Below are 13,831 nucleotides of genomic sequence, written 5' to 3' on the forward strand. Positions count from 1 at the left end.
GAAAGGAGGTCCACGCAGAAGTTCAGGGGTGCAGCCGTAGAGAACGTGGGCAAAGATAGACCGTCTCACGCCTCTGCTTCTCAGCTACCGTTGAACGATGAGCTTCCCGGCCCAATGCACCAAATGATACCGGAGAAACTGACGGAAGCCAAGCACAGAGAGAAGGACACAGGTTTCTTCAGGAAGGAAGAGATTCTTTATTCGATTCACCGACCGGGACTCAGAGGGACTAATGTCACCAAAAAACAGCAAAGTCTGAGTCCTGATCATACAGTGTAGGTCCCTTATATAGGCATGTAGCTCCTCCCATAATCAGTTCAACCTACACATACTCTTATCTAATCAACCGAATAGAGACTAAAATCCTGTTTGACCACATGGCTTGCCCAGCACAATGGAGGAGGGGAAATACTTGTATATCCTGTTTTCCTACTTATGCTCCTTACACTACTGATTGTATCTTAGCTACGTGTAACTGACTTAACTGGTACATCAACATATGCAAATGCACATACCATGTGGCAATCTTGTCCTAGTAAATTTATTTTTACTGAGATTCCACCACACCCCCACCCGTGTTATGGGTTTTATTAGCCTGAATGAGGTCCCCCCCCCGTGTTATGGGTTATATTAGCCTGAACGAGGTTCCCCCCCCCCGCATTATGGGTTATATTAGCCTGAATGAGGTGCCCCCCCCCCTGTGTTATGGGTTATATTAGCCTGAATGAGGTTACTACCCCCTCCCCGTGTTATGGGTTATATTAGCCTGAATGAGGCCCCCCCCCCGTGTTATGGGTTATATTAGCCTGAATGAGGTTCCTCCCCCCGTGTTATGGGTTATATTAGCCTGAATGAGGTTCCCTCCCCCCGTGTTATGTGTTATATTAGCCTGAATGAGGTTCCCTCCCCCCGTGTTATGGGTTATATTAGCCTGAATGAGGTTCCCTCCCCCCGTGTTATGGGTTATATTAGCCTGAATGAGGTTCCCCCCCGTGTTATGGGTTATATTAGCCTGAATGAGGTCCCCCCCCCTCGTGTTATGGGTTATATTAGCCTGAATGAGGTTAACCACCCCCTCCCCCCCCCCGTGTTATGGGTTATATTAGCCTGAATGAGGTTAACCACCCCCTCCCCCCCCCGTGTTATGGGTTATATTAGCCTGAATGAGGTCCCCCCCCCTCGTGTTATGGGTTATATTAGCCTGAATGAGGCTACCCCCCCCGTGTTATGGGTTATATTAGCCTGAATGAGGTTCCCCCCCCCGTGTTATGGGTTATATTAGCCTGAATGAGGTTCCCCCCCCCCCCCCCCCGTGTTATGGGTTATGTTAGCCTGAATGAGGTTCCCCCCCCGTGTTATGGGTTATATTAGCCTGAATGAGGTCCCCCCCCGTGTTATGGGTTATATTAGCCTGAATGAGGTCCCCCCCCCGTGTTATGGGTTATATTAGCCTGAATGAGGTTCCCCCCCCGTGTTATGGGTTATATTAGCCTGAATGAGGTTCCCCCCCCGTGTTATGGGTTATATTAGCCTGAATGAGGTTCCCCCCCCCCCCCCGTATTATGGGTTATATTAGCCTGAATGAGGTCCCCCCCCCGTATTATGGGTTATATTAGCCTGAATGAGGTCCCCCCCCCGCCCCCCCCCCCCGTGTTATGGGTTATGTTAGCCTGAATGAGGCTCTGTTATACACTCAGACACATTACTGGGAGTATTATTGCTGTGTAACTCTGTTATACACTCAGACACATTACTGGGAGTATTATTGCTGTGGAGCTCTGTTATACACACAGACACATTACTGGGAGTATTATTGCTGTGGGGCTCTGTTATACACTCAGACACATTACTGGGAGTATAATTGCTGTGGAGCTCTGTTATACACTCAGACACACCAACACTATGGAGCTCCAATAAAAGAGGGACATTAGGAGAGAAATTAGGGACTGAGGGATTTGGACCCAAAATGGGATTTAAAAAACAATAACTGTGCTGTTTCTTATTCATATAGCTGCAGGAATATGATATATGCTCCAAAGTAATTGTATCAAAATTAATAGTTTTTGATGATTGGACTGCCCCATGAATTAACCAGGAAGGAAAAGCACTACGATGCCTCTTATCCTCTTACACTACGGACTTGATCCAATAATGGAGAATATCTAGGATCCTGGAGTCCCCCAATGCTATGGAGGATGTCACCCCCAATCAGTAAATCAGTGGCTGTGATATTGTTATTGAGAGATTCTGATTTCTAATTATGCCCTTAAAGGACCATAGTAAGTCTTCATTATCGCTGAATGTTGCAGAGAGAACCTTGGCCCCACTTGGGTCAGAGTGTGGATTATGACTGCAGCAATTTGTAGAAATTACTGCAGCTTTAAGACAGCTCCCCCTGCTGTCCGTCAGGCAGAATGCAATTAACTGTGTTGCATAACCGGCTTAGACTGATCTGTCACTCAAACTGTGATCTAGACTGCGTGTGTACTGATTGTATCCGTTAATAAACTACTTATCCAAAAACTCCTGCTGGTCATGAGATTATGGGATAAAGTCGGACACAGCAGAATAAAAGACTTCTGATTGGTGGAGACTCTTCCTGGTCACGGATTGCGCCTCCTATTGCAATAGAGTATTACCAGACCCATACCTGTTATTAAGCCATCTTCACCGATCGTCCATCAATGTTCTACGAAGACATTTTGAGTTTGAAGACATTATCACCGTTTTGCAGCATTAATAAGCTGTGGCTCAGACACAATCCCTGTTAAGTCTCCTCTCACACTACAGTCCAGCTGTCCCATAATATATCAGGCTAAATCCATAATTCATAACAATTCATGTCGGCCAAGGTTTAGACTTGCAGGATTAACACAGACCGAGAGCCAAATCCGAGAGATTCATTCGTTAACTTGTCTCCGAGTGCGAAGGTTTGGTGTCATCCTATTTCTATTATTAGGATTGTTTTATATACAGTACTACGTTTAGTGAATGTTTTCTGTTTTACGGATTTTTAATTCTGTGACTATGGTAACAATGTACTAAAACATTTTAATGCTATTTTTTCGTGGATAGAAATATAATACAATACTAATATGAACGAGCCATAGTTCACTTTGAGAAATGAGGACAAAGTGAATAAATTCTAGGTTATTGTCTACCTGTCATAGTTTATCTGAGATATTTTCTTTCTATGTTTAATGCTTTTTAATTGATTTCTTCACTAGAGCCCCTTGCCGAGAGCGGAGAGCGTATGATGTTATCTGATCATTAAGCGTCCACCCCTTCTCCCTGTCCTTTGACCATCGTGTGTCAGTGCGGTAGGGAAAGCATTGTAGAGCGCCCCCTGCCTCTCCCAGTAACACCGCATTTCCCCGCTTTAATTCTCCCCTGTCCCATTTTGTTTTGCACGAGTTCTATGAAAGGCCCCGCCGTACACCATACATCCGATTCCTCAATGATTGGGTATGCAAGGGGAGTGTTTAGCTTGTGGCGCAGTGGCACAATATTTTGAATAGCCAGCGGAAAAAAATAGGACTAAATGAAAGGACAGTAGCTGACGCTAATATCTATGCTTCTATCTCCTCCCTGTGTATCTGACCATTGCTTACCAAATCCAATCTATAGCCCTGAGAAATAACATAATAACCCGGGCACCCAGCTCGCCCTACATCGGCACCATCTATAATGCATGCAGGTCTCTCCCAGAGCCCCCTCTACTCCCCACTCTAAGGACACCCAGAGCTCCCTCTATTCCCCACTCTAAGGACACCCAGAGCTCCCTCTATTCCCCACTCTAAGGACACCCAGAGCTCCCTCTATTCCCCACTCTAAGGACACCCAGAGCTCCCTCTATTCCCCACTCTAAGGACACCCAGAGCTCCCTCTATTCCCCACTCTAAGGACACCCAGAGCTCCCTCTATTCCCCACTCTAAGGACACCCAGAGCTCCCTCTATTCCCCACTCTAAGGACACCCAGAGCTCCCTCTATTCCCCACTCTAAGGACACCCAGAGCTCCCTCTATTCCCCACTCTAAGGACACCCAGAGCTCCCTCTATTCCCCACTCTAAGGACACCCAGAGCTCCCTCTATTCCCCACTCTAAGGACACCCAGAGCTCCCTCTATTCCCCACTCTAAGGACACCCAAAGCTCCCTCTATTCCTCACTCTAAGGACACCCAGAGCCCCCTCTATTCCCCACTCTAAGGACACCCAGAGCTCCCTCTATTCCCCACTCTAAGGACACCCAGAGCTCCCTCTATTCCCCACTCTAAGGACACCCAGAGCTCCCTCTATTCCCCACTCTAAGGACACCCAGAGCTCCCTCTACTCCCCACTCTAAGGACACCCAGAGCTCCCTCTATTCCCCACTCTAAGGACACCCAGAGCTCCCTCTACTCCCCACTCTAAGGACACACAGAACCCTCCCTCTCCAAGCTATAAAGGCGCCTGGAGCTCTCATTACTATGAAACAACCTGCCTTGCACAGAAAGAGTGCCAATAGTTAGCTCAGCTCATCCCACCAATGCCTCCAAGAATCTCTGTGCCCCCACATCAGGCGTTCAGGAATAATCAGAGAGCACCCACAATCCTAATCAACAACTTAATATTAAAGTGTTATTTAAATGTACATATGGGATAGATATATTTGTTAAAATGGAGCATATTGTACAATTAAGAATCTGATCGTGGTGCTCTAATAAGCCAGTCTGGTGGAGGCTGTCAATGAAAATTCAATTCAGTGACCCATTCACTGACCTGCCCCTGGCCATGTTTCTAGCCTGACCACTGCCTGTCTGAGAGTGACCCATTCACTGACCTGCTACTAGCCTGACCACTGCCTGTCTGAGAGTGACCCATTCACTGACCTGCTACTAGCCTGACCACTGCCTGTCTGAGAGTGACCCATTCACTGACCTGCTACTAGCCTGACCACTGCCTGTCTGAGAGTGACCCATTCACTGACCTGCTACTAGCCTGACCACTGCCTGTCTGAGAGTGACCCATTCACTGACCTGCTACTAGCCTGACCACTGCCTGTCTGAGAGTGACCCATTCACTGACCTTCCCTGGCCTTGTTTTTGGCCACGACCCCTGTCCGTCTGAGAGTGACCCATTCACTGACCTTCCCTGGCCTTGTTTTTGGCCACGACCCCCTGTCCGTCTGAGAGTGACCCATTCACTGACCAGTACTGTTTAAGTTCTTTGCCTGTATAAAGTTATCGGCAGAAATCCAGGGGCAGTATAACGTGAAACCCTGCAATGTGACTCAAACTATCCTCTGTATTGTAATATCTTAGAAAATGATTTGCAAACAATACATTGAATTAATAACAAAATTAATCATTGAAATTGAATTACTATGAATAATGTTAAGTTCTGTCAAACCAGACATAGCAGTGCGAGAGTTAATAAAAAATAACGACTAGTAAATTGCACTTCATGGTAAGGAGAAATGGGTGCTGACAGTTTATAAAGGAGCTGGTTTGGTTTTATTTCATTATATATTTATTTATTTATTGTTAACCATTTTCCCGCTGGATGATGTGCAGTCACATAATGTACCTCCAAATCTGCTCTTTAATTATTTCTCTGAATTCTGTGCTTCGTTAGAATCTGATAACTTCACATAGATCTGTGTAACAGGCATTGATTGCTCTGAATCAAATCTCTGAATTTGCGACTGAATTGTGCGTCATGACACATTGAATTTACTCAGAATTCCCGACAATTAACATGTTAGTGAATAATGCCATATTCCGTTATCAGAAGGACAATGTCCAATTAGTATATTAGATGCTCTGGTAGCCAGCGACGATTCTCAAATGTTGAATTTATGTCCAGGTCAAGTTTTGACACGTTTTACACAAACGTACATCTGACAGGTTGATTTCCATCCCAGGTGTCGGTGGATTGTAAATAGATGATTTATGCTACGTCGTATCTGTTTACCCCTTAAATACCTCTCCTAATACGCGATACATGGGGTCCCTGATTGCCGTGAGAACAGGTTTGATGGATTCCTGCACCTGGGCTACCTTCGAGAGCTGCGTTGGGTATCTGGTGCAAGAATCCTGGGAGGGCGAGTGAGTGTGGATCTGGTTACATTGCGTCAAGACACTCTATGTGCCGACAGGGCCCGGGCCTCGAAATGGAACAAGTGTCAGGCCCTACAAATAGGCTGGGGAAAACTTCACCCTTTATGGGATAAGAGGTCCGCTTTCTCTGTAAGGGTTAATACTGTGTCTTACTTAACCCCTTCATTGTTTGGAAGTTTTTGATTGAATAAATGTGCACTGAAACATTGGTGCATACGTGGCTTTTCATTAATTATAAACTCAGTGGGGATGAATGTCTTCCTTATATAGATTTAGGTAGAAGGGAGTGGCCATTCATTACTTACTGGCTCTAATTTACGACCTGTCTCCAGCGGGGTCAGTAAATTTCTGTCGTAAGCTGCTGTTAAGAGTGGATAAATAATTAAGATCACGGAATACAGACTGGTTTCTGAACTTATTGCACATGTTTTACAGCTAACTCCTCATGGTGTTAACTTCCATTCTACAAATACCAGCCATCCGTAAAATACTAAATACATGCCTTTTAAGTCGTCCAACTGTAGAAATTCTGATGGTGAAAAAGGCTCACCCCGTGCATGTACACTTCACTTTGATTATCCTTAGTGGGATAGACTGCCGGTATTACTGCAATATTGGAACTGGCTAGGCAGCCTCAAATACATGAGAAATACTTCCGAGAAATACTTGGCAAGAAAAAAGAGTAGTGTGTAAAAAAAATATATTATATATTTGGTTTTTTTTTTAAATCAATGGGCCTATTCCATGGGCTTGGGCCTGGAGCTGCAGCTCCATCAGCCCCTATGTTAATCCGGTCCTGGGCACAGGGGTGGAGTACATGGAGTTAAGTGGGCAGGGCTGGAGTTACGTCAGGTTTCTGTAGACACAGGATTCTGTACATGGCCTCTCCCCCTCGGACTGAACACAACGATCTATACTGGCCCCGCCCCTCAGACAGAACACATCTGTTTATGGCCCCGCCCCCTCAGACTGAACAGGGATCTGTGCATGGCTCCGTCTCCTTAGACAGAACACAGTGATCTGTGCATGGCCCCGCCCCCTCAGACAGAACACAGTGATCTGTGCATGGTCCCGCCCCCTCAGACTGAACACAGCGATCTGTGCATGGTCCCGCCCCCTAAGACTGAACACAGCGTTCTGTGCATGGCTCCACCCCCTCACACTGAACACAACAATCTATACTAAGCCCCGCCCCTTCAGACAGAACACATTGATCTGTTTATGGCCCCGCCCCATCAGACTGAACACAGTGTTCTATGCCTGGCCATGTCCCCTCAGACTGAACACAACAATTATTGCAAGGCCCCGCCCCCCTCAGACTGAACACAATTATTGCTAGGCCCCAATTATTGCTATTGCATCCCTTACACACACTACATGCCTTACACACACTGCATGCCTTACACACACTGCATCCCTTACACACACACACTACATGCCTTACACACGCACAGCATGCCTTACACACACTGCATCCCTTACACACACACACACACACTACATGCTTTACACGCACACACACAGCATGCCTTACACACACACTTCATCCCTTACACACACACACACACTACATGCTTTACACGCACACACACAGCATGCCTTACACACACACTTCATCCCTTACACACATACTGCATCCATTACACATACTGCATCCTTTACACACACACTGCATCCCTTACACACCCTCATGCCTTACACGCACACTGCATCACTTACACACACACACCGCATGCCTTACATACACACTGCATCCTTTACACACACCGCATGCCTTACACACACAATTACAATTATTTATATACCAGCAACATACAGAAATAGACTGTGTCTGCCATAGGGATCATAGCGATCACAATAACATTTTATTAATATTATCTTATACTGATTGTGGCGGAACGCCAGTATATCGCCGCCCCATATTCCCTTTCCCCCAATATCGTAGCTCCAATACTCCTTAAAATAAATATCGCTGGTATCGCCTTTCCCCACACACATTAGTCGAGACTGAATGCTGGGAGTAGATCTGCTTAATGCAGGCAAGCACTCACAATTTATACACACAGTAAACGCCTCCCCTGTGCCTGAGAGATAATTGAGTCAGGAACTGTATATACTCAATTATCTCCAGGTAAAGAAAAATACAACAATTTTACAAGACCCCAAAAGTACCCCCAAAATGCATGGAACCCCCTCAAGAGCCACATTGCCGGATAGCCCTCATCTGAGTGCCCAACATATCAAAAAGGACTCAGATCGGTCTGATGGTTTGGATTTGCCATTGAGGGAAAGTTTTGACCAACCGGCCACGAGGTGTAAGCCCAAAAGAGTTCTAGAGGAATCGTAGTAAGGGCCAGTCTCAGTTTGAGGGATTTTGTATGAAAACCACACACAACATTCAAAAGCTTTCACGTGTCGAATGCTCCCTCCAGTCCGTATCTCCCGAACGCCTGTTCGTATAGGTGGTCGGGAACTTGAACGGGCAGCAGTTCCATCTTCACCGGTGTTTGCAGGAGTGCCTAGCCAAAATCAGTTCCAGGCACTCGACGACCAAGTCCCGCTGCCTGCGTTCGGGAGACAAAATGGCCGCCATCCATTCTGTGGACCTCCATGGGGAGCATTCTGTTAGTTGTGCCCATTGTGGTTTTCGCACTGGATACTTTGTATTCCATGTTCTAATGAGGTTCAAACAAATAAACAAACATAAAGGAAATTAAATGTGCCGAACCAAGTGATGGGGTATTCCTTCACACTGATATATTTAAAAAAGATAAGAAAGAACAAATAACTAATAGAACATTATTGTGATTGATCCATGTGGCAAACACAGTCTGTTTCAGTACATTCTAAGACGTGTTATATTTAATAGACTAGATACTCAATATAGAAGGAAAAGGGTATATTATCTAAGTGCCGATCCCATTCCCTTCTCTTTTTATTTTTGTTAAATTTTTTGCTGATTATTAAGATCTTTGTGAGTTATTCCAAGCATTGAGGGATAGAGTTTCTCCTTTCATTTATTTTAGTTTTAACGCTCTAATATTACATACACTACTAGCACACTGTTACACACACACACACACACAACCTGTTACACACACACACATACACCACTACACACACACACACACACTATTACACACACTGTTGGACACACTACTACCCACACTGATACCCACACTGCTATCCACACTGTTACATACACACATGAACACTGTTACACACACATACACTGTTACACACACGCTACCCACACTGTTACACACACACACACATACACTGATACACACACTACTACCCACACTGTAACACACACACACTGCTACCCACACTGTTACACACACACATATAAGGAACCTAAAAAAAAAAAAAAATGGAGTAATAGGCGCTCTCTATAGTAACTAACGTGCAGGCAGCAGTATACAAACAAGGATTCCCAAACCTTGTGAACAATGTACAGAAAAAGGAAAAGTGTATCCCGCGCCTAATATATTATATGTGCAAAAAAGTATACATACATATATTCACAAATATATCTGGAAGGAGCCGAACCTCAGGATAAAAACAGAGAATAAAACACAATAGTGCAATACAGTAATAAAAAATTATTTTATGGTGGTGAGTACGGCTATATAAAATCCACTCACATTTGTATGAGCTATAACAGAGCTCAGCTGTACAGCGCTTGGACGGTACAATCCCCGTCTTGGGATATGTTGTAGTATATGCAGGTGCTTCCAAAGTGCAGTATGCGTGGTATATGCAGACAAAAGGAGAGAAAGTAGCCAATAGTGAAGTACGTCCCAATAATGATGCAAATAACGAAAAGTAATGTACTTACAATTACTAGAGCATGTAACCTGCTCTAGTGTAGTCAGCTTAGGTGGTATAATCCCCACCAAGGATATACTGGATCCAGGAGGTAAAAGAATGAATATAAAAAGTAACTTAAAAAGTATACTTTAATATTAATACAATATAAACAAAAACCATAAAAGGTATAAAAAGTAATGTCCCACTTAACGCGTTTCGCCTCACAGGGCTTCTTCAGAAGTGTGGTACAACCTCCTCTCAGATCCGTTTTTATATGGTGGTAGATTGGTAAATCTTCGTCCGGTGTGTTCCTTTTTCCTAGTTCCGGGTGCCGGTGGAACGCATATGGCGCACCGGAAGTGACGCGGCACACGCGTCAAACCGGAAGTGACGCGGTGCTCGCGTGTAGTTGGAGACCGGCATTTGGCTGATGCTATTGCGCTGGAACGCACGTAACGCCCATAATTCGGCGTACGTTGCGTTCCAAAAGCGCTTGTGGGGAGCCGGCTTAGAAAAAATAGGAGCATGGAGAGGTGCATATCTTCTCTCTCCATGCTGGTCGTGGTATTGCGGCGGCCATCTTGGTTGAGGGCATAAGATATAAACATATGGGAAAACACATATTAGTCCATGGGGGTACTTATTAGGCTTCCATATTATAAATACATAGTGCAAACATGATCCAAAAGAATAGTATATGTATATACAGTAAAAATATTGTCAAATAAAAACACCATCCAGTCTCTTATATATGCTAATAAAGAGCAGGAGGGAGAGTTTAAAAAGCAGTGGTAGTAAAAGAGTACATATATATAGGATTGCAATAAAAAAGATAAAAATATAAACACATACATTAAAAAAAAACCTATATAAAATCTATAAGGTAAAAACAAATATTAAAAAATATATATATGGAATAAATATAAAATATTGCAGGAGGGTTTATAGGAAGTTGTATAGATCAAAGTCAGCATTTAACCCGTTAGGGTGTAGGGTATCTAGCTGGTATACCCACTGCATCTCTGTTTGACCGATCTTTTTAACAACATCCCCTCCTCTCCAATGGTTCTTAACTATTGCAATCCCAATAAAAGAAAGGTGTTTTGGATCATTATTGTGTATACAGAAGTGAGCTGGTATTGAATGGTTTCTTAAACCCTTTTCTACATTCCTACAATGCTCAGCTATCCTGGTTTTGAGTGATCGTATAGTCCTACCTACGTACTGGAGGCCGCATGGGCACTCCAATAAATATATTACATTTTTACTATTGCACGTAATAACCTCTTTGATATTATATATTTTACCAGTATTATTTGACTTAAAATTCGTAATGGTTCTATTGGTGGTTTTTGTTTTTTTGCATGCCATACAGCTGTTACATTTATAAAAACCCTTTTTATCCATAAAATTATTAATTTTGTTTGGGCTAGTTTGGGCTAGTTTGGGCTAGTTTGGGCTAGTTTGGGCAAAACTAGCCCAAACAAAATTAATAATTTTATGGATAAAAAGGGTTTTTATAAATGTAACAGCTGTATGGCATGCAAAAAAACAAAAACCACCAATAGAACCATTACGAATTTTAAGTCAAATAATACTGGTAAAATATATAATATCAAAGAGGTTATTACGTGCAATAGTAAAAATGTAATATATTTATTGGAGTGCCCATGCGGCCTCCAGTACGTAGGTAGGACTATACGATCACTCAAAACCAGGATATCTGAGCATTGTAGGAATGTAGAAAAGGGTTTAAGAAACCATTCAATACCAGCTCACTTCTGTATACACAATAATGATCCAAAACACCTTTCTTTTATTGGGATTGCAATAGTTAAGAACCATTGGAGAGGAGGGGATGTTGTTAAAAAGATCGGTCAAACAGAGATGCAGTGGGTATACCAGCTAGATACCCTACACCCTAACGGGTTAAATGCTGACTTTGATCTATACAACTTCCTATAAACCCTCCTGCAATATTTTATATTTATTCCATATATATATTTTTTAATATTTGTTTTTACCTTATAGATTTTATATAGGTTTTTTTTAATGTATGTGTTTATATTTTTATCTTTTTTATTGCAATCCTATATATATGTACTCTTTTACTACCACTGCTTTTTAAACTCTCCCTCCTGCTCTTTATTAGCATATATAAGAGACTGGATGGTGTTTTTATTTGACAATATTTTTACTGTATATACATATACTATTCTTTTGGATCATGTTTGCACTATGTATTTATAATATGGAAGCCTAATAAGTACCCCCATGGACTAATATGTGTTTTCCCATATGTTTATATCTTATGCCCTCAACCAAGATGGCCGCCGCAATACCACGACCAGCATGGAGAGAGAAGATATGCACCTCTCCATGCTCCTATTTTTTCTAAGCCGGCTCCCCACAAGCGCTTTTGGAACGCAACGTACGCCGAATTATGGGCGTTACGTGCGTTCCAGCGCAATAGCATCAGCCAAATGCCGGTCTCCAACTACACGCGAGCACCGCGTCACTTCCGGTTTGACGCGTGTGCCGCGTCACTTCCGGTGCGCCATATGCGTTCCACCGGCACCCGGAACTAGGAAAAAGGAACACACCGGACGAAGATTTACCAATCTACCACCATATAAAAACGGATCTGAGAGGAGGTTGTACCACACTTCTGAAGAAGCCCTGTGAGGCGAAACGCGTTAAGTGGGACATTACTTTTTATACCTTTTATGGTTTTTGTTTATATTGTATTAATATTAAAGTATACTTTTTAAGTTACTTTTTATATTCATTCTTTTACCTCCTGGATCCAGTATATCCTTGGTGGGGATTATACCACCTAAGCTGACTACACTAGAGCAGGTTACATGCTCTAGTAATTGTAAGTACATTACTTTTCGTTATTTGCATCATTATTGGGACGTACTTCACTATTGGCTACTTTCTCTCCTTTTGTCTGCATATACCACGCATACTGCACTTTGGAAGCACCTGCATATACTACAACATATCCCAAGACGGGGATTGTACCGTCCAAGCGCTGTACAGCTGAGCTCTGTTATAGCTCATACAAATGTGAGTGGATTTTATATAGCCGTACTCACCACCATAAAATAATTTTTTATTACTGTATTGCACTATTGTGTTTTATTCTCTGTTTTTATCCTGAGGTTCGGCTCCTTCCAGATATATTTGTGAATATATGTATGTATACTTTTTTGCACATATAATATATTAGGCACGGGATACACTTTTCCTTTTTCTATATAAGGAACCTCCCTCTACTATAACGTAAACTGTAAAGCGCAGAGTACACCTGTTAGTGCTATATAAATAAAATATACATACACTGTATACCTACGGCACTTACTGTACCTCCCTCTACTGTAATGTAACCTGTAAAGTACTGAGTACACCTGTTAGTGCTATATAAATATAATATACATACACTGTATACCTACTGCACTTACTGTACCTCCCTCTCCAGGAATATAACCTGTAAAGTGCTGAGTACACCTGTTAGTGCTATATAAATAAAATATACATACACTGCATGTAACACACACTGCCGCTGGGGAGGAAGGACTGCACCTTTGGCTCCCTGGGACTCACTGGACTGCTGGGGAGAGGGACCAACTGTCTCCTCTCCTAAGGACACACACTGCCGCTGGGGAGGAAGGACAGCACCTTCAGCTCCCTGGGAAACATACTGCCACTGGGGGGGGGGGAAGGGTGGCACCTTCAGCTCCCTGGGATACATACTGCCACTGAGGATCTGGGCCGACTGCTCAGCATCCCTGTAGGGCTGGTAGAGACACCTCGGTCCCATCTCTACCTGCCAGCTGGGTGTCTTCCCAGGACAAGTCAATAAGGTCTTCCATCTCTGGGGCTGGTGGGACGTATGTGGTACAGTACCAAGGT

This window comes from Pelobates fuscus, chromosome 4, assembly GCF_036172605.1.
Source record: "Pelobates fuscus isolate aPelFus1 chromosome 4, aPelFus1.pri, whole genome shotgun sequence".
NCBI lineage: Eukaryota > Metazoa > Chordata > Amphibia > Anura > Pelobatidae > Pelobates > Pelobates fuscus.